Source organism: Barbus barbus (assembly GCF_936440315.1).
Source record: "Barbus barbus genome assembly, chromosome: 9".
NCBI classification, from domain to species: Eukaryota; Metazoa; Chordata; class Actinopteri; order Cypriniformes; family Cyprinidae; genus Barbus; species Barbus barbus.
Genome location: NC_136737.1, coordinates 8,620,696 through 8,639,998, shown reverse-complemented (window position 1 = coordinate 8,639,998; position 19,303 = coordinate 8,620,696). Strand labels below are relative to the sequence as shown.

The window sequence follows — 19,303 nt, the reverse complement described above, 5'->3', positions numbered from 1 at the left end:
TTAAAAATAAATCATTTCTGATCAACGATTTAATAACCACAAACAACCTGGATTTTATGTTTTTAAATGAAACATGGTTAGAAGACAGCTGCAGTGCAACAGTCCTTCATGAAACAGCCCCTCCTAACTTTAATTTTATAAGTGTCTGCAGGACTGTTAGGAGAGGTGGAGGTGTAGCTGCTCTGTTTAAAGATGTTTATCAGTGCACGCAAATGTCATTTGGTCAGTATTCATCTTTTGAATACCTAGGTATTGTGCTGAAAGGTGCTCCACGCACCCTGTTTATCATTATTTACAGGCCTCCAAAATATTCTCCAGCCTTTGTTGATGATTTCACTGAACTGTTATCAATGATTTCCTCAGAGTTTGACTGTTTTGCTATTGCAGGGGATTTTAATATTCACATAGATAATTCAGAAATCAAAACTACAAAAGAAATTATAACTGTTTTAAACACTTTTGACCTGAGTCAGCATGTGCACGGACCAACACACAATCGTGGACACACCCTAGATTTACTCATCAGTAGAGGTCTAAACATCTCATCCATTGTAATCAAGGATGTAGCACTATCTGATCACTTCTGTATTTTCTTTGATATATTGATCTCGGTCACCACTGAATCTAGATCTGTCTCTATCAGAAAGAGATGCATTAACGAGAACACTAGTGCGCTATTTATGGAGGCAATATCATTAACACCAAGCATTTCTGCAGACTCTGTTGATCTTCTCCTGGAGTCATTTAACTCAAAAATTAAGAATGTTATTGATGATATTGCCCCGCTAAAGGTCAGCTTGAAGACGGGGAAACAGAAATCAATTTGGAGAAAATCAACAGCAGTTCAGAGCATGAAAAGACAATGCAGAAAAGCTGAGCGGATGTGGCGGAAGACGAAACTCGAAATTCACTATAGCATCTATAAAGACAGCCTTCATGCTTTCAATGTGGAACTAGCCACAGCTAGACAGGCTTTCTTTTCAAACCTTATAAACAGTAACTTAAACAACACCCGCACTCTTTTTGCGACTGTTGAGAGACTGACAAACCCCCCAAGTCAGATTCCCAGTGAAATGCTCTCAGACAGCAAATGCAATGAGTTTGCTTCCTTCTTTTCTGAGAAGATCAATAATATCAGAAAGGAGATTGGCACATCCTCAAGTTATGCAGAGGTCGCACAGATTCGACCGCAATTTCAAAAAGAAGTGACAATGTGTGTTTTTAAAGAAATTGATAACAAAATTTTGGAAGAAATAGTACAGCACCTTAAATCTTCAACCTGCTATCTTGACACACTTCAAACATCCTTTTTCAAAAATGTGCTTAACTGTTTAGAAGCGGATCTCTTAGAAGTGGTGAACGCCTCACTTCTTTCTGGGACTTTTCCAAACTCCCTTAAAACTGCAGTTGTTAAGCCCCTTCTGAAGAAGCGCAATCTTGATAACACCATCTTGAGCAACTATAGACCCATATCAAATCTTCCTTTTATAGGTAAGATTATTGAAAAGGTAGTTTTTAATCAGCTGAACAACTACTTAAAGTCAAATGGATACCTGGACAATTTTCAATCTGGTTTCCGAGCACATCACAGCACAGAGACAGCACTCATTAAGATAATAAATGATATTCGCGTCAATTCTGATTCTGGCAAAATATCAGTGCTGGTACTACTAGATCTTAGTGCTGCGTTTGACACTGTCGATCATAACATACTTTTAGAGAGACTGGAAAACTGGGTCGGGCTTTCTGGGATGGCACTCAAATGGTTCAGGTCATACTTAGAAGGGAGAGGTTATTATGTGAGTATAGCAGAGCATAAGTCTAAGTGGACGGCCATGACATGTGGAGTCCCACAAGGCTCAATTCTTGCACCGCTCTTGTTTAACCTGTATATGCTCCCACTAAGTCAGATAATGAGGAAGAACCAAATTGCCTATCACAGCTATGCTGATGATACCCAGATTTACCTAGCCTTATCTCCAAATGACTACAGCCCCATTGACTCCCTCTGCCAATGCATTGATGAAATTAACAGTTGGATGTGCCAGAACTTTCTTCAGTTAAACAAGGAGAAAACTGAAGTCATTGCATTTGGAAACAAAGATGAAGTTCTCAAGGTGAATGCATACCTTGACTCTAGGGGTCAAACAACGAAAAATCAAGTCAGAAATCTTGGGGTGATTCTGGAGACAGACCTTAGTTTCAGTAGTCATGTCAAAGCAATAACTAAATCAGCATACTATCATCTCAAAAATATTGCAAGAATTAGATGTTTTGTTTCCAGTCAAGACTTGGAGAAACTTGTTCATGCCTTTATCACCAGCAGGGTGGATTACTGTAATGGTCTCCTCACCGGCCTTCCCAAGAAGACCATTAGACAACTGCAGCTCATCCAGAACGCTGCTGCCAGGATTCTGACTAGAACCAGAAAATCTGAGCATATCACACCAGTCCTCAGGTCCTTACACTGGCTTCCAGTTACATTTAGGATTGATTTTAAAGTACTTTTACTCGTTTATAAGTCACTCAATGGCCTAGGACCTAAATATATTGCTGATATGCTCACTGAATATAAACCAAACAGACCACTCAGATCATTAGGATCGAGTCAGTTAGAAATACCAAGGGTTCACACAAAACAAGGGGAGTCTGCGTTCAGCTATTATGCGGCCCGCAGTTGGAACCAGCTTCCAGAAGAGATCAGATGTGCTAAAATATTAGCCACATTTAAATCAAGACTCAAAACTCATCTGTTTAACTGTGCATTTGTTGAATGAGCACTGTGCTATATGTCCGAACTGACTGCAATATATTTTATGTATAATCATTTTCTTTAAATTTATCTTAAATCATTTTCTATATCATTTTAAAATTCCTTGTTTTTATCATTCTTATTTCCATGTTTTTATTGATTTTAATGTCTATTTCACTTTCTTTTATGTAAAGCACTTTGAATTACCACTGTGTATGAAATGTGCTATATAAATAAACTTGCCTTGCCTTGCCTTGCCTATACCAGTGTTGGAGGCGTCGACCTCTACAGTGAATTCGAGGTCGGGATTGGGATGACGTAGAATGGGAGCTGAAGTGAATCATTCCTTTAGCTGTTGAAAGGATTGTTCGCCAGCCTGGGTCCATTTCAGCCGTTGTGTTGCTCCTTGGAGCAAGGATGTGAGGGGGGCTGCTACTATACTGAAGTTCTTGATGAAACGACGATAGAAATTGGCGAATCCGAGGAAGCGTTGAAGTTCCTTCACCGTTGAGGGCTTGGGCCAATTGAGTACTGACTGCACCTTGTTGTCGTCCATAGTGACTCCTTCTGAGTTTATGACGTATCCTAAGAATGAGACTTGGGTTTGATGGAACTCACACTTCTGCAGTTTGGCGTATAATTGGTGTTGGATGAGTCTTTTAAGGACTGTCCTGACGTGTTGAACATGGGAATCGAGAGAGTCAGAGTAGATCAATATGTCATCAATGTAGACTATGATGAATTGGTTAAGCAGGTCCCGGAAGACATCGTTGACGAAGGCTTGAAATACTGACGGACTGTTGGCAAGGCCGAAGGGCATAACCCGATATTCATAGTGCCCGGATGTGGTTGAGAAAGCTGTTTTCCATTCGTCCCCTTCTCTAATGCGGATTAAATTGTAAGCGCTGCGGAGATCCAGCTTTGTGAAGTACTTAGCAGAGCGAAGTTGTTCCAAGGCAGACGGGACTAAAGGTAAAGGGTAGCGAAACTTTACTGTTAACTCGTTGAGGGCTCGATAGTCAATGCAAGGTCGTAAACTACCATCTTTCTTTTTTACGAAGAAGAAGCCTGCTGATGCTGGGGACTTAGAAGGTACAATGAACCCTTTGGCTAATTCCTCCTCAATGTACTGCTTCTTGGTTTCTGATTCGGGTTGTGACAAAGGGAAGATTCTGCCCTTGGGTGGTGATGACCCTGGAATCAAGTCGATGGCACAGTCGTTGGTACGATGTGGGGGCAGTTTTGAGGCCTTGCTCTTACTGAATGCTTCGGAAAGATCTTGATATTCAATGGGAATCGTAGTACAGTCCTGGTCCTCGGACTTCTCCTCAACGGGACTTACGGTGGGTTTTAGCTCTGACTTTAGACAATGCGCGTGACAATACTCCGACCACTGAAGAATTTGTTGCGATGACCATGAAATTCGGGGGTTGTGCTTCTCCAGCCAAGGTAGGCCCAGGATAACTGGATTGCGTGGGGATTTAATGGCAAATAGTCTTATTAATTCAGTGTGGAGAACGCCAGTTTGAAGCTTTAACTTGGGGGTCAGAAACTTGATACTTCCAGAACCCAGCGGTCTTCCATCTAGCACCTCCACCGCTACCCGTGTTTCACATGAAATGAGAGAGATGTCATGAGCTTTAGCGAAAGAAATGTCAATAAAGTTTCCTGCCGCTCCAGAATCAATCATTGCTACTGTCTCCAGGGATTTATCGTTACAGTAAATAGTTACAGGAACTTCAAAAGTATGGGTAGTAGGGAAATTGGAACTCACCGCAGTTTGGTCTCGACGAGCTGAGCGAACGGTGCAGGTTGCCCTCAAGTGTCCCGACTCTCCACAGTATAGACATAAATGTTGGCGAATTCGTCTCTCCCTCTCCTCAGCAGAGATATGGGTGACACCGATCTGCATGGGTTCTGTTTCTGAGATTCTGTGGTTAGTGGGATTTGGTGCAAGAGCTTGACCTCCCCGTCTTGAATGAATCAGGTTATCAATCCGGATGGTTAGTTCCATAAACTGCTCCAAAGTTTTGCCCTCATCCCGACATGCCAGCTCAGATTGGAGCGCCTCGTCAGTCCTCGCTCCTCGGTCCATTCTCCCATCCAGTTTGAGCAGCAAGGGTACGAAAAGTGAGGGTGTAATCCGCCGCTGTTTTATTGCCCTGGCGAAGTGAGATCAGCTCTTCTCCTACCTCCTTTACACTGGCGGAATGTTCAAATACTTCCTGGAACTGACGAATGAATATGTTATAGGATGGGAAGGAGGAATTATTTCCCTCCCATACGGTGGTTGCCCAGTCCAACGCTCTTCCGGTGAGTAATGAGCAGATGAACGAAACTTGACTTTTATCTGTGGGGAAAGTGGCAGGTTGTTGATTAATGTATAGGTAACATTGCATCAAAAATCCCTTACATTTTCCCGGGGTGCCGTCGTATTTGTCTGGGAGAGATAATCGAAGACCAGGTGAGGCAGGAGGCATCGGAGAAACAGTAGGCGGCGGTGAGGGGGTGGTTGGCATGGCGTTTGTGAGTGGAACCGCCAGATGCAGCTTTTGCAGTGTCCTCACCAACTCCTCAGTGAGCGAAGTGAGCTTCTGCAGTTGTTGATGGTGTGCTGCTAACATTGAGCCTTGAGTTGAGACCTCCGAATTCAGTTGAGTCCACATTGCTGGATCCTGTTGAGGCGAAGTCTTCTGTAATGAGGAGTCAGAAGCGATCGGATCCATTTGCAATGTTTAATAATAATAATAATCAGAGTCAAACAGGCAAAGGTCATACAACGGCGTCAGGAATATCACAGGAATCAGAATCGTAAACTTGTACCAGGCAGAGGTCAGGGCAGGTGGCAGAGAATCACAGGAGTAGCAACAGTCCGGGGTAATACACAGGGAAAACAATCAGAATACCGCTCAGAAATGTCAGACAGGCTAAACAAGACTTCGCACAGAGAGGAGTGTGAGTGTGGCTTAAGTAGGGGCAGTAATGAGGATCACCTGGCGGTGATTAGTCCTAGGTACGGGCCAGATGGGAAATGGAGTTCATGAAACAGTCAATACTCGGGTGAGGGTGCCCTCTGGTGGCGATCAGAGAGAGCCACAGAGGCCTGGCTTGTGACACAAAGACTGCTTATAGAAGTTGCCAGACTGAATAATGGAGAAATTAAATTCTTGGAGAAATGGGATACAGTGTTGAATAGTTCCCATATTTTAATCTCTATTTGACTGAACAGAGAAGTGATGACTTTTGTATCCTCGACTTCCCCATCAAAATAATTTTATTTAGTTTAAATCTACTAAAAGCCTTTTAGTTGAAGTGTTCATTCTGGGCTGAGAATTAAATTATGGCAAAGAGCCTGACCAACATGAAAAGCAACCAACCACAAATGGTTTTTAAATGACATTTAGAAATGTAGATTATACCACAATAACAAAGTGGAAACTTTGCCAGTCATGTCAAGGATGAGGAAATGTTCAAAATAATACACCATATTTTAAAATAATATAATGCTCTGTATTTTAGAAAAACAAGTATCCATCTTGTAATTAAGTCATTAAGTAATTAATTTTTATTTTCATTTTATTCAAAGCAGCTTTACTGAAAACCTTATTACCGTATCTTAAATTACTGTTATGCTATTAGGAATATTCACTGTCATTTTTAATACTAAATTTAAAATAAGATTATGAAAAGAGGCAGAAATATGCATATAATCCTCTGCTTACCGTAGATTTTAACAATGAAATTCTTGCTTGAGACCTTATTTTAAATGACGATTTCTACTTTATAAAGTCCATTGTGTTCTGTGCTGACATTGGTGATGTCAGAGATCCAGTCTGAGAGTCCAGCTTGAGTCTGTCTCTGAATCTCCCATCAGCACCATTGTGAAACATCTCATTGTGGACTCTGTTGATTTTGGCAATGCGAGTGTTTTGAGGTCCAAACGTCCACAATATCACATTATTTCTCTGTAGTTCACTAACATCCGTGTGTAGAGTGACAGAATCACCTTCCATGATAGAGTCTGTGTTTCATCGATCTCAACACCAAACACATCTGTGGAACAAACATTGGAACATTTTCAGTCACAACTGATGCTGGTTTACTAAAACTGTAACTAAAACACATTTAGAACGTACCAGTTAGAGATAGTAAAGACAGACTGGAAAAAACAAACATGTTAAACATTTTGTTTAATAGCTCACAGAGTGCTCGAATAACCCTCCACAAGTCAAAAACAGCAAAGACTTATTTGAAACGAACTCTGATCCTAATTCTAGATGACAGAGGTGCAGTTCCTTGTTTAGTGGTGAAGTTGTGTAGAGCAAATAGTAGTCATCTTACCGTAATGTTACTGCTCATGAAAACAATAGCCCTTATTGTTGTCAAATATCTCTTTTCAGTTGGCTTATATCTCATTTTTTTTTATGTGTGTTGGTCTACGTTTAATGTCAAATGTAGAAATATTGTATTTAAAATGTGTGCCTTTCAAACTTAGTCCAACAAATAGTCTCTGAACAACATATTGATCAAAATATGAGTAGAATTCAGATCGGTAGCCTACCAATATACGTTTATTATAACTAAGTGAAGCCCTGTTTGTTTTGTTCATTTGTATTAATATACCTAATAGACAGATCTAATAGTCTTATGTTGATTTTATGTTTGAATGCTCAAAGTAAAACAAGTATTTCTGAGTCTGGGGAACATATGAATTCAATGGCAAATAGATACTGATCCCTCATGTGTAAAATGACAGAAACTACAAGCAAGAACAGAGCAAGGTTGTTTTTCGATGACACATGCATGTTTCATAAGGTTTCAAAGTCCCCACTTTTTGTCAACACCATCAGACATTCATTAAAATGTAATAAAATCATGGAATATCAGGGGCAGCTGTCAATCTGAAGGACCCCCATGCCACAGCCCTCCTCTGCAGAGTACATCAGTGTCAGACTGGTCAGTTTTATAATTTTAGAATATTTTAAATGCTAATGGTAATATTTCCTGGTCAAAACGATGATATGTCAACACCATCTTCCAATTTCTGAGGAAAGAAGATCATTTTATTCTGCTGAAGCAGGTTCTATTAGCATCTAGCATCAACAGAAAAAAACAAAACAAAATGGCAACTACATTAACAATTGTTTTGTGAAAAAAATGCCAAATTTGTCAATACCCTCAGATGTCACCACCATAAGATGTTGTGTTCCAATGATACATCAAAATACTTAAATGTGACTCTTGAATAAAAGCTTTATAAACAATAAGATACTCACTGTTTGTTGTGTTTGTTTTAATACAGTAATTGATTGATTCAATGTATTTGATTGTTAAGAAGACTACAAATTCAGTTTGTCATCACCACTGCCAGATGTGTCAACTCCGTCAGTTCTGTCACCTCCGTCAGATGAATAGTTTGATAACATTTCCTTATGATATTTTATATTTGTTGTGGAATTGTTGAATGTGTTTTGAAATGTTAAAAACATCTTGAATGCTGTTAAAGATAAAGTTGAAATTATATGACACAGTCCAAGGTAAAAGGCACATTTTGTTAAAAAAAAGAGAAAAGTTGAGAGGTTGTATCAAAGCAAAGCTCAGTAGCAAAAGATGTTGATCCAGGAACATGTCTTGCTTGGCGAAATCACGTGGTCTGTTCTGGCTTAGCTATAAATCAATGCCAGGGAGTCAGACTTGTGTTACTAAAGTCAGTTTATTATTATAATTAGTAAGTAAGCAGTACAAATATTATATAACCACTTTATAAGTATTAATAAAGAATAAAATATGAAAAAGTGAAACAATTCCAGTGTTCTCTGTATGAATTCTGATACTATTGCAAATCTGTAACTAATTTATTTTAAAATCTTATGTTTAATTTTGAAAGTGGCTGTACTTTGAGGGTTCAAATGTATATAGTGAGAGGTTTAGCATTGTATGTATATCTCATGCTGTTGATGCTCCCTTTTCAATAATAACTTATTTGTTTTTGTTTTCTTTTGCAATATTTGACCAGTTTAAATAAAACAAGGGTTACAGCTTGTTGAATATATGTTCCTGTATAAGATAAAGCAATAATAAAACCTTGAATAATTAATTGCACCACTGAACTTATTTAATGTTTTTAATCAAACTGGCACAAATAATTTTAAAATGATTCAAAAGTAGCCAAAGATTAGATGTAAAGATTATTGTAAGTATTTTTGTCCATTGCAGATGTTAAAACTTGATAAATGGAGGATGTTTGTCTTTCAGCCTCTCAGGTTTTCCAATGATCTGAAATAAACAAAATGGCACAAGTATTATAAGATGTCTTACAAGATACAGTCATGACCTTTACTGTTTGTTAATATCTTATTTAAAGTTTATTATAATGACAATATAATCTAATGAATTGTACGTACTCCATTAATCCAGCTGGTGTAGGCAGACACACGGGTGAAGACTGTTGGCTTCTGGTAGGTGTTACAACCTGAAGAAGACACGAAGCTGGTCACACCATGGACGACGTACTGACCGCTGACCTGGCAGTTCAGAGGGCCACCAGAGTCACCCTAAGACAACATGACAGGAGCCAAAATGAGTCAGTTTTACCACAGAACCAAACAACTTCTCATAGTTTATGATCTGTTCGAGAGTCAGTCTTTCTCACCTGGCATCCAGAGTCGCTTCCACCACCAGCACAAACCATGGTGTTCTTCACGGTGCTTCCCCACCAGTCGCTACGAGAGCAGGTACTGTAGTCGACCACGGGCAGATAGGCCTGTTTCAGCTGAGCCGAGAGTGACCCACCAGCTGCATGAAGATCAGAGGAGAGAAACAGAGAAATAGAAATGAGTTAGAAATTAGTGCATAAAAATTATGTCAGGCAACATCATGGCTGATTTGTTGTACTTGAAGCTAAACTGACTCTGTGTGAGGCCCCAGCCGGTGATGTAACAGGGGTTGTTGTGGGGCAGAACCTGTCCAGAGGGTGGCAGGCTGCCAGCTGCACATATGAGTTCAGAGAGGCGCTGGAGGACAGGCGCAGAAGGGCGATATCATATCTGAAATGGACAGAATGGACAGTGTACAAGTTAGATTTCACACATTTGTGATTCTAGGGGGCGCTATAACTTTAGAAAATCTTTGATGCAATCATGTATGTTGTGTTGATATGTGTAACTGTACATTTGTTGCATTAAGTTGATAAGTCTATTAAGCAGAAAACATGAATTTGTAGATGTATTGTAGCTTATATGCTGTGTCAAAGTTATATTGCATGATTGCTGATGATATGTTGAAATTACTGTATTTTTTGTGTTAGGGATAATTAGTCAGCTGGTCATTGTTCTTATACAGCCTTTTTTTAACCATATTTTTAAAAATATACAAAAATGGCCAAAATGTATTTGTTAAAAATGTGTTTGAGAAAAATATTTACGTAAATATATTTACTATCAATCTATTTTTGAGCATTGTTTGTATATTTCTGAAAACTGCATTTTAGAAATATAATTAAATAATTCTTAAATAAATAATAAATATCAAATTTTCAAACATTTAAAAATATATATTTGCCCAATGTATTTAAATCCAAGAAAATACATACATTTTGACCACACATTTAAAAAAAAAAAAAAGAAAGAAAAATCATGAAACACTATTTTTTAATTATTTAAAATTTTGACTTGCATATTATCTTAAAGCAGACAAGCAACAACAACATTCCACCAATATGTGAACCTGGACCACAAAACCAATCATAAGGGTCAATGTTTTTTTAAAATTGAGAGTTTAGCTCCAACTTGCCTCAACACACCTGCCTGGAATTTTCAAGTATACCTAGTAAGAGCTTGATTAGCTGCTTCAGGTGTCTTTGATTAGGGTTGAAGACTCTGCAGGACACCACTGACCCCTGCAGTAATTAAAGAAGTCCTGAGGTCATTTTCATTACAATTAAATCTGAAACGCAAGTCAGCGCCAGTTGCATTGAATGAAACGAAATAGCGCGAAGCGATACGAGAGACATGAAAGTAGCGCCGATCATAATAAAGACACAAAAATAATTCCATAATATACAGCTGTGCTATGGAGCAGGCAGACCTATGCTTGACAGTTACTAACAGGCAGGCATACTGTTTTAGACACAATTTTGACTTTTTGCTCTATTTTGCCAACAAATATCATTTAAATTTGTCTCAGAGCAACAGCTGTTTTGTTCCTGAATGAATCAACCATTTAAATGATTCGGTTCAGTTGTAATGACTCACTTATTAACAGTCTTGTTGCCACCTACTGGCAGTTTTAATTTCACATTTAAAGACATGGAGCTGGACAGTGTTCTTTACAAACTGTTCTCATTAGTGGCAACAATTGGAGCTACATCTGCAGGCGTAAAAAGGAGCTTCTCCTGTTTAAAGCGGTTCAAGTCCTACACCCGTAACACAATGGGCCAAGACCGTTTAAGCAGCCTAGCTCTGCTGGCCATTGAGAGGACACTGGTCAAGTCACTGGAAAATACGCCTAGTTGGTAGGACAGCGTCACAGAGCATTTTCATGAAAAGGAATGTAGGGCAGAATTTACGTATAAATAAATGGACAATTTTTATGAAGTAGGCCGAAAATGAGCTTCCCCTCTTTGAAAGACCAGCAGCCGCCACTGAAAGGTAGAAACGAGATCATTTACAATTTCAACATTTCAGCTCCTAATGGACTAAATATTGTTTCCTATTCAGTCAGAAGGGGGAGCTATAGCAGCATCATCTGCATTACATTAGGAGAGTCACATGTTTCTGTACAACATCATCTTGAAAGCATCCAGGAGAGAATGATTAACTGGTAAAATGTTATAGTTAAATACTAGCAATTTATATGTTGTTTGCATATGGCTTTATTTAATCAGAATACACAAATGTGTTTTGAATGTCCTTCAATTGAAGATGTGTGTGTAGTTACTGTGTGTGTAGTCTAACCAGCAGACGCTAACAAACCATGCTATCAAGCAGACAAGAGAGAAATCAAAGCACACCATGACCTACAGAATAAATGTGCTCTAAATTATTAACAATAAAGTGTTATGAATGTTCTTGTATAATTACAGCAAAATGTTAACATGCAATGCATAAACAAATAATAAAAAGGCAAAATTGACACAATCAAATCTTGTACAGTTGGAAAAAAAAATAAAAAATCACAGTAAAATGTAAAATGCTCCTCTAGGTGTGTTGGTTGTTATAAGAAACAACCAGGGCTGAAATGTGACAGAAAATCTGATATTGTTCAACTAGCTGAACATGGTAATGGAAGAAAAGTAATAATAATTATAACTAGAATGTACATTTCCTGAAGAAAATGTGAGGGGGTGCTTGGCGTGGCAAAACTCGCCACTCGGTTGCTAGGTTGGCTTGAGTGTTTTCCTTGGCACTGCTGGGCGGTTGCTAGGGCCATTGCTAGGTACCCAGGGTGGTTGCTAAGGTGTTCCTATGTGGTTGCTAGGGTACTTGTGGTGGTTGCTAGGGTGTTGCTATGCGGTTGCTAGGGTACCCAGGATGGTTGCTAGGGCGGTTGCTAGGGTACCCAGTGTGGTTGCTAAGGTGTTGCTATGCGGTTGCTAGGGTACTTGGGGTGGTTGCTAGGGTGTTGCTATGCGGTTGCTAGGGTAATCAGGATGGTTGCTAGGGTACCTAGGATGGTTGCTAGGGCGGTTGCTAGGGTACCCAGGGTGGTTGCTAAGGTGTTGCTATGTGGTTGCTAGGGTACTTAAGGTGGTTGCTAGGGTGTTGCTATGCGGTTGCTAGGGTACCCAGGATGGTTGCTAGGGCGGTTGCTAGGGTACCCAGGGTGGTTGCTAAGGTGTTGCTATGTGGTTGCTAGGGTACTTGGGGTGGTTGCTAGGGTGTTTCTATGCGGTTGCTAGGGTACCCAGGATGGTTGCTAGGGTGGTTGCTAGGGTACCCAGGGTGGTTGCTAAGGTATTGCTATATGGTTGCTAGGGTACTTAGGTTGGTTGCTAGCGTGTTGCTATGCGGTTGCTAGGGTACCCAGGATGGTTGCTAGGGCGGTTGCTAGGGTACCCAGTGTGGTTGCTAAGGTGTTGCTATGTGGTTGCTAGGGTACTTGGGGTGGTTGCTAGGGTGTTGCTATGCGGTTGCTAGGGCAATCGGGATGGTTGCTAGGGTACCTAGGATGGTTGCTAGGGCGGTTGCTAGGGTACCCAGGGTGGTTGCTAAGGTGTTGCTATGTGGTTGCTAGGGTACTTGGGGTGGTTGCTAGGGTGTTGCTATGCGGTTGCTAGGGTACTTGGGGTGGTTGCTATGGTACCTGGGGAGGTTTCTAGGGTGTTGCTAGGTAGTTTTTAGTTGTCATAGATCGTTACTGTGGAGTTTCATAGAGTTCCTAGCATGTTCTTAGCATAAATTAGCACTTAGCTAATGACTATTAGCATGTAGCTATTCACTGCTAGCATGACTAGCAAGTCCAGTTTGCTAGCATGAGTCAAAAGAACCAACTCCCATGTCTGTACGATATTCAGATGCAAAGATATAGGTCTTGCCATTCGGTTGCTAGGGTACACTGTTTGGTTACTAGGGAGTGGCTTGGCAGCTGCCAATCATGCAATTGCAAAGGTTTCTTGTCAGTATGAATGATATAATCCAACTCCCATGCCTCTGTGACATTCAGAATGGAAGATATCCCTCTTTGGATTTTGGTTGCTAGGGTACTCTATTTGGTTGCTATGGAGTTGCTTGGAGCTGCCAATGATGAAACTGCAAAGGCTTCTTGTCACTATGAATGATATAAACCAACTCCCATGCCTCTGTGACATTCAGAATGGAAGATATACCTCTTTGGATTTTCGTTGCTAAGGTACTCTGTTTGGTTGCTATGGAGTTGCTTGGAGCTGCCAATGATGAAACTGCAAAGGCTTCTTGTCACTATGAATGATATAAACCAACTCCCATGCCTCTGTGACATTCAGAATGGAAGATATCCCTCTTGGATTTTGGTAGATAAGGTGCCCGACAATGGTTGCTAGGGAGGGGCTAGGAAGTGTTGAGGTGATTCATGATTGGCTGTTTGCTGCCCCGAGTCAAATGAGACCACCCTCATGTTTCTATGACAATTCAGTCCGGAGATATCCCTTTAATCTCTTTCAATGAATGTCTATGGAACTTGTTGCTAAGGGGCTCTAAATGGTTGCTAGGGCGTGGCTTGATAGCTTCACAATGATTCGGAGAGATTGATTGGTCATCTGAGTAAAATGAGCCCGCCCCCTTGTCTCTATGACACTGTGATCCAGAGCTATGCTCAATACAAAATCCCTATGCAATTTACCATAGTAGGAAAAACGTTTCATGGGCCGTCCCTCACCATAGTATGTCAATGGGGCAACTTTGGGGGGCTCTTGTGCCCCAGGGGTACAACTTATACCCCACTGCGGGGTATCTTCTTGCACAGCTTGATAGCCTCTCCAAATGTGGTGATTTACAAGTTTCTACGAAATTCTCGCTCGGAGCTACGAGCCGTCAAAGTTGGCCGCAATGCATTGTCAATGGGATTTTTGGCCCGCTTTTTTGCCCCTGGGGCAAATACCGTACCCCCGATCGCTTATAAAAGTCATAGCACAACATTCCTGATTAATCCGCACGATTTGACGCCTCATTCGTGGGTCTGTGACAAAAGCTGCGGGACTAGTTACGCGCCGAAATTTGTACGGAAGAAGAATAAGAAGAAGAAGAATAAGTATGTGAGATAATAATAGTGAGTGCTTTGGCAAGCACCCCCTAATAATAGTTGCGTGGTCACTGGTCAGGTGAATTATGGTATGTTATTGAAACCGAATTACAGTTCAAGAAAGGTACAACCTTGACTTTCTTTTTTTTTTAAATTGTGATTCAATGGGCTGCATTTTCTTCCTCTGCCAAAAAACGGCTTTGTAAATGCACTTCATCTTTTAAGCACCAGATGACAGTAGAAGTGTAGAAATGCGAGAATAGACCACATTACTTTAGTAGTAGTAGTAGACAACTTTATTATCCCCGTGGGGCAGTTGGGTTTGCAGCACAGTCGCATAGGCACTTTATGACAGGACATCAAACATATAACAACAAACAATTAGTCCATACATCAGACACAGACAGACATAACATAAAGAACATGCATCACACCCTACATTACACTATACAGCCAGCTGGACATCTAGCTTATTGACTGATTTAAAGCTTTTATGGCTTGTGGTATAAAAGAGAATTTAGATCTGTTCTTAGTCAGGAAGGGTAGACTAAAACGACGCCCAGATGGCAGTAATTCAAAGTGAGATGCTAGAGGATGAGTATAGTCACATATAATGTTATTTGCCTTTTTCACCAGTCTATCTTTATAAATGTGTTCCATGCTTGGTAGTGTTATCCCAAGTAATTTGCTGGCAGTTGTAACTGTTTTTCTAATTGTCTTTTTCTGTGACTCAATAGCATTTCCAAACCAGCAAGTAATACAGCAAGTTAAAACACTTTCAATAAAAGCTGTATAAAACATTTGAAGCATTTTGTGATTAACATTAAAAACAAGCAGTTTCTTTAAAAAGTACATTCTTTGCTGTGCCTTCGTGTGCAAAAGGTCAGTCCATAAATCCCATTTAAGCTTGTTGTCCAGTACAATGCCAAGGTATTTATAATTTGTGACAACCTGAATAATTTCCCCATTAATAAAAGTGTCGGTAGATTGCTGTGATTTTCTAAAATTTATGGACATTTCTTTAGTCTTGTTAGTATTTAAAATTAAATGTGACTTATTGCACCATTCTAAAAAAAAGTCTAAAACTGGCCCATGATCTACCTCCCCATCTTGTAGCAGACTCACTAAGGCCGTGTTCACACTTGGCGTCTTTTTTGACTAGAAAAAGTTGACAAGAGCGTTTTTTTAATGAAAAACAGAGCTGGCAGCGTCTGTTACAAATAGCAGCTGAGAGCGTCTTTTGTTGTCATAGCAACAGCTGTAACAGTAGCCTAGCGCTGTGTACTGCAGAAATGTCAAGAAAGAGTAAAAAAGTTGGCTTTTGAAGATAACGGGAAAGAAAATGTCGATTCACAACGACGTTTGTGGGTGCACGACATTATACGGGGAAGGAACCAATATTATGATAGAGTTTTGTGCTCATATCATACAGCTCCTTGTGCTCCGAAACTAGTACGAGCAGTCTATCTACCGGCACCTTCTCCGTTTTTCTTCTTGTTGTTATGGAAACGACAGATCTCGCTACTCGCTTGTCATTGGTCAGCTGTCAAAAAGGCGCTTGACGTGGGGCGTTTTTTCCAGAAAAGTTGAAATTTTTTCAACTCGAAAAAACGCTCTGAGCTGCAGAAAAAGACGCCGGCGGTGGCGTTTTAAAAAGCGCTCAGGACTTTTTTGAAAACACGGTTTACTCCATAGGATTATAATGTAAAACAGACGCCGGCAGCTTCGAAAAAGACGCCAAGTGTGAACACGGCCTAAGGCTGTGTCATCTGCATATTTAATAAAGTGCCTATTTTGAAAAGTACTAGTGCATGAATTTGTATATAAAATAAATAATAAAGGAGATAAAACACATCCTTGTGGAGAGCCTGTGGAAATTGTCATCGCATCAGACAGAACTGAGCCCACTCTGACCCGCTGGACTCTACTGGTAAGAAAGTCCATGATCCAATGAATAATCCCTGTGTTAAGATGGAAGTCTTTAGCTAAAATCTCTCCAAGAGTCTCAGGTTGCATAGTGTTGAAAGCAGATGAAAAGTCCACAAATAAAATCTTAGCATGAGTTTTTGGTTTCTCAAGATGAGTGTGCAAAAGGTGCATTAATGTCAAAATTGCATCATCCACCCCCCTGGAGACCTGCAAATTGAAGGGGGTCCATAAGATGGTGGGTTTGGAATACAATGTGCCTCTTTACCAGACGCTCCAAGCACTTCATAACCAGAGATGTCAGTGCTATTGGCCGGAAGTCATTTGGCTCTTCGGGTCTTGACAGTTTTGGCACAGGTACAATTGTAGATGTTTTCCACAGGATGGGGACTTTACAAAGGTTAAGAGAGGAGTTAAAAATATCAGTAAACACAGGGGCTAACTGTTCTGCACAGTGCTTAAGGATATTACCACAGATTTTGTCAGGGCCAGGGCTTTTCCGTGGATTACAGTGACTAAAAAGGTGAAAGACATCCGATTGACTGACGTTTAAGACAGATACAGGAGGTGGAGAGGGCAGCACAATGCCTGCCCCGGCATGGCTGCGACTCTCAAAGCGACAGAAGAAGCTGTTTAGCTGGTTTGCCCTTTCCAGTCCCTCACCTCCGGGCTGGATCAGAGGAAGTTTCCCTCTGCCCTTATGTGGGACATTGGTCATAGTCTTAATCCCCTGCCATACCTCACGGGGGTTGCCCGACACCAGGGTTGCCTCAATCTTCTGTCTATAACTGTACTTGTCCAACTGTATTTGTCTTTTAATCTGTCTCTGTATGTCCCTTTTGGCTGTGTCATCCTGATTCCAGTATGCTTTTTTCTTTTCAATTATAAGATGTTTTAATTTGTTAGAGATCCAGGGCTTGTCGTTTGGAAAAATTTTAATAGTTTTTATAGGTATGACTGTGTCTACACAAAAATTTATGTAGTCAGATATTGTTTCTACATGTTCGTCTATATCAGGACATTTAAAAATATCCCAGTTTGTGCAGTCAAAACAACCTTGCAGGGCCATAATACTGTCATTGTTCCATACTTTAACTGAACGTTCTTGGGGCTTCTCCCTCTGCAAGAGCCTTTGGTATATGGGTCGGAGATAAACAACATTGTGGTCAGATGCCCCTAGAGGTGGGAGCAATGACGAGGAATAGGCGTCTTTGACAGTTCCATAACATAAGTCTATAAACTTTTTTTTCCTTGAGGGACAATCCACATACTGATAATATGTGCGTAAGCACTTTTTCACAGGGCAATTATTAAAATCTCCTAAAATAAATTTAGGGGCATCAGGAGACAGTGACTCCAGTTTGTGGGAGAGATTAAAAATAATATCAAGTGCCCTATCAAAATTTGCCTTTGGGTGTATGTATACAACGGTTAAAAATATCTGGGGGAACTCCCTGGGCAGGTAAGAGGGCCGAAGGGAAACACACAACAGTTCAATGTCAGGGGTACACAAACTCTCTCTCACCACCACTGTATGACACCACTCGTCCCGAATGAGTAGACAGACACCGCCCCCCCGTGTGGTCCGTGTACGTTTTGATAGTTTGTTTTCCAATTTGAAACGAAATAAGCAGAAACGAGAAAACGGCACCTTTATTCGTTTTTTCGTTTTTTTGAAAAAAACGAAAAAACGAGATTTCGGCTTGATTTTTCGTTTTTTAGTTCAAAAGCATAAAACGAATAAATGACTTCAAAATTCGTTTTCCACATGTGGGCGGTCCTGAGACGCCCCCTTCCGCCGATTGGTCAAGCAAATCTGAGCATGTGACGTCATCAGTAGTCGCTCGGGTCTGTTCAACAAAATAATAGTCCTCTAACGTTACTATGGCTACCGATTCTTAAACTGTACAGGGCAGGTCCTGTTGGGCTTTCTTCTGTGCAACTTTACGCGTTTCACAGAAATCTTTACATCAGAAATATTAAATATTAGTCTGCCACCAGCCCGTTTTATTTAGCTGTGCAGAGTTAAATCTGTGTGATGAAGCTGCGCTAGACAGCGCGGAGCGAGAGAGGATCACTGACCAGTGTTCAGTCAGCAGTCAGAACTTGGGTACCTATAATGGTGAAATACATTTTTACTGAAAATGACCCGCGAGTATGATTGACAGGACGATAGCGGAGGCAATTAAAAGCGCAATATGACTTCTGTTAACAAAAACATATTTTTTTTTATATAAGTGGCTTTTGTCTTTGTTTTAATCAAATAATTGTGAACCACAAACCGAGCCTTCGTTTTAAAGGGCGATTTCCAAATATATTTTATTTATTTGTTATAATATGGGTATTTTATGTCACCCGTCTTATAAGTTTGATTATAGTAGGCTATAGGCGAGTTTTTTTATTGTACTATTTTACTGTTGTTTTTTAATTAACAATATATCATAATTTATAAAGATCAAAATCTACAGAAGAGATTAACAAATAACATTGGTGTTGTCATAAGTTAACTAATCAATCATGGGACAATTTCCTCACCGGTACAACCCTATTCTTAATGTTGGCTACATGTTACAGATTTAATGTTGAGCACATAATGTTCAAGGCTTCTTAAATACCATTACACTCGGTTGAAGAGTCAAGAAGGATGTGTTAATTTACTGTAGATTTCAATCTGTCATTAGTTGGTGACCCGGTGTAATTATAATAGCATAAATAAAAACAAATACACGTAATAGGCTATGTATGCCAATAGGCAAAACACACCTGCTTTTCCTCTAGATCACTTTACTATGGAAGCCCGTTTCCGCCAATGAATAAAAAATAAAACAAGGTAATTGTGACTTTTTATCTCACAATTCGGACTTTATAACTCGCAATTCTGATTTTATAACTCGCAATTCTGACTTTTTT

General features: G+C 40.1%; 1 pseudogene across 1 annotated transcript; it reads right to left on the bottom strand.

Annotated features, from left to right (window-relative positions):
* Positions 1 to 8,971: 8,971 nt before the first annotated feature.
* On the bottom strand, positions 8,972 to 17,111 carry LOC306874561 (elastase-1-like; annotated as a pseudogene). Its single transcript has 6 exons — positions 16,865 to 17,111; positions 16,654 to 16,783; positions 9,663 to 9,798; positions 9,405 to 9,547; positions 9,157 to 9,306; positions 8,972 to 9,028 (listed from the first exon to the last, which is right to left on the bottom strand). The product of its transcript is annotated as an elastase-1-like (transcript).
* Positions 17,112 to 19,303: the final 2,192 nt, after the last annotated feature.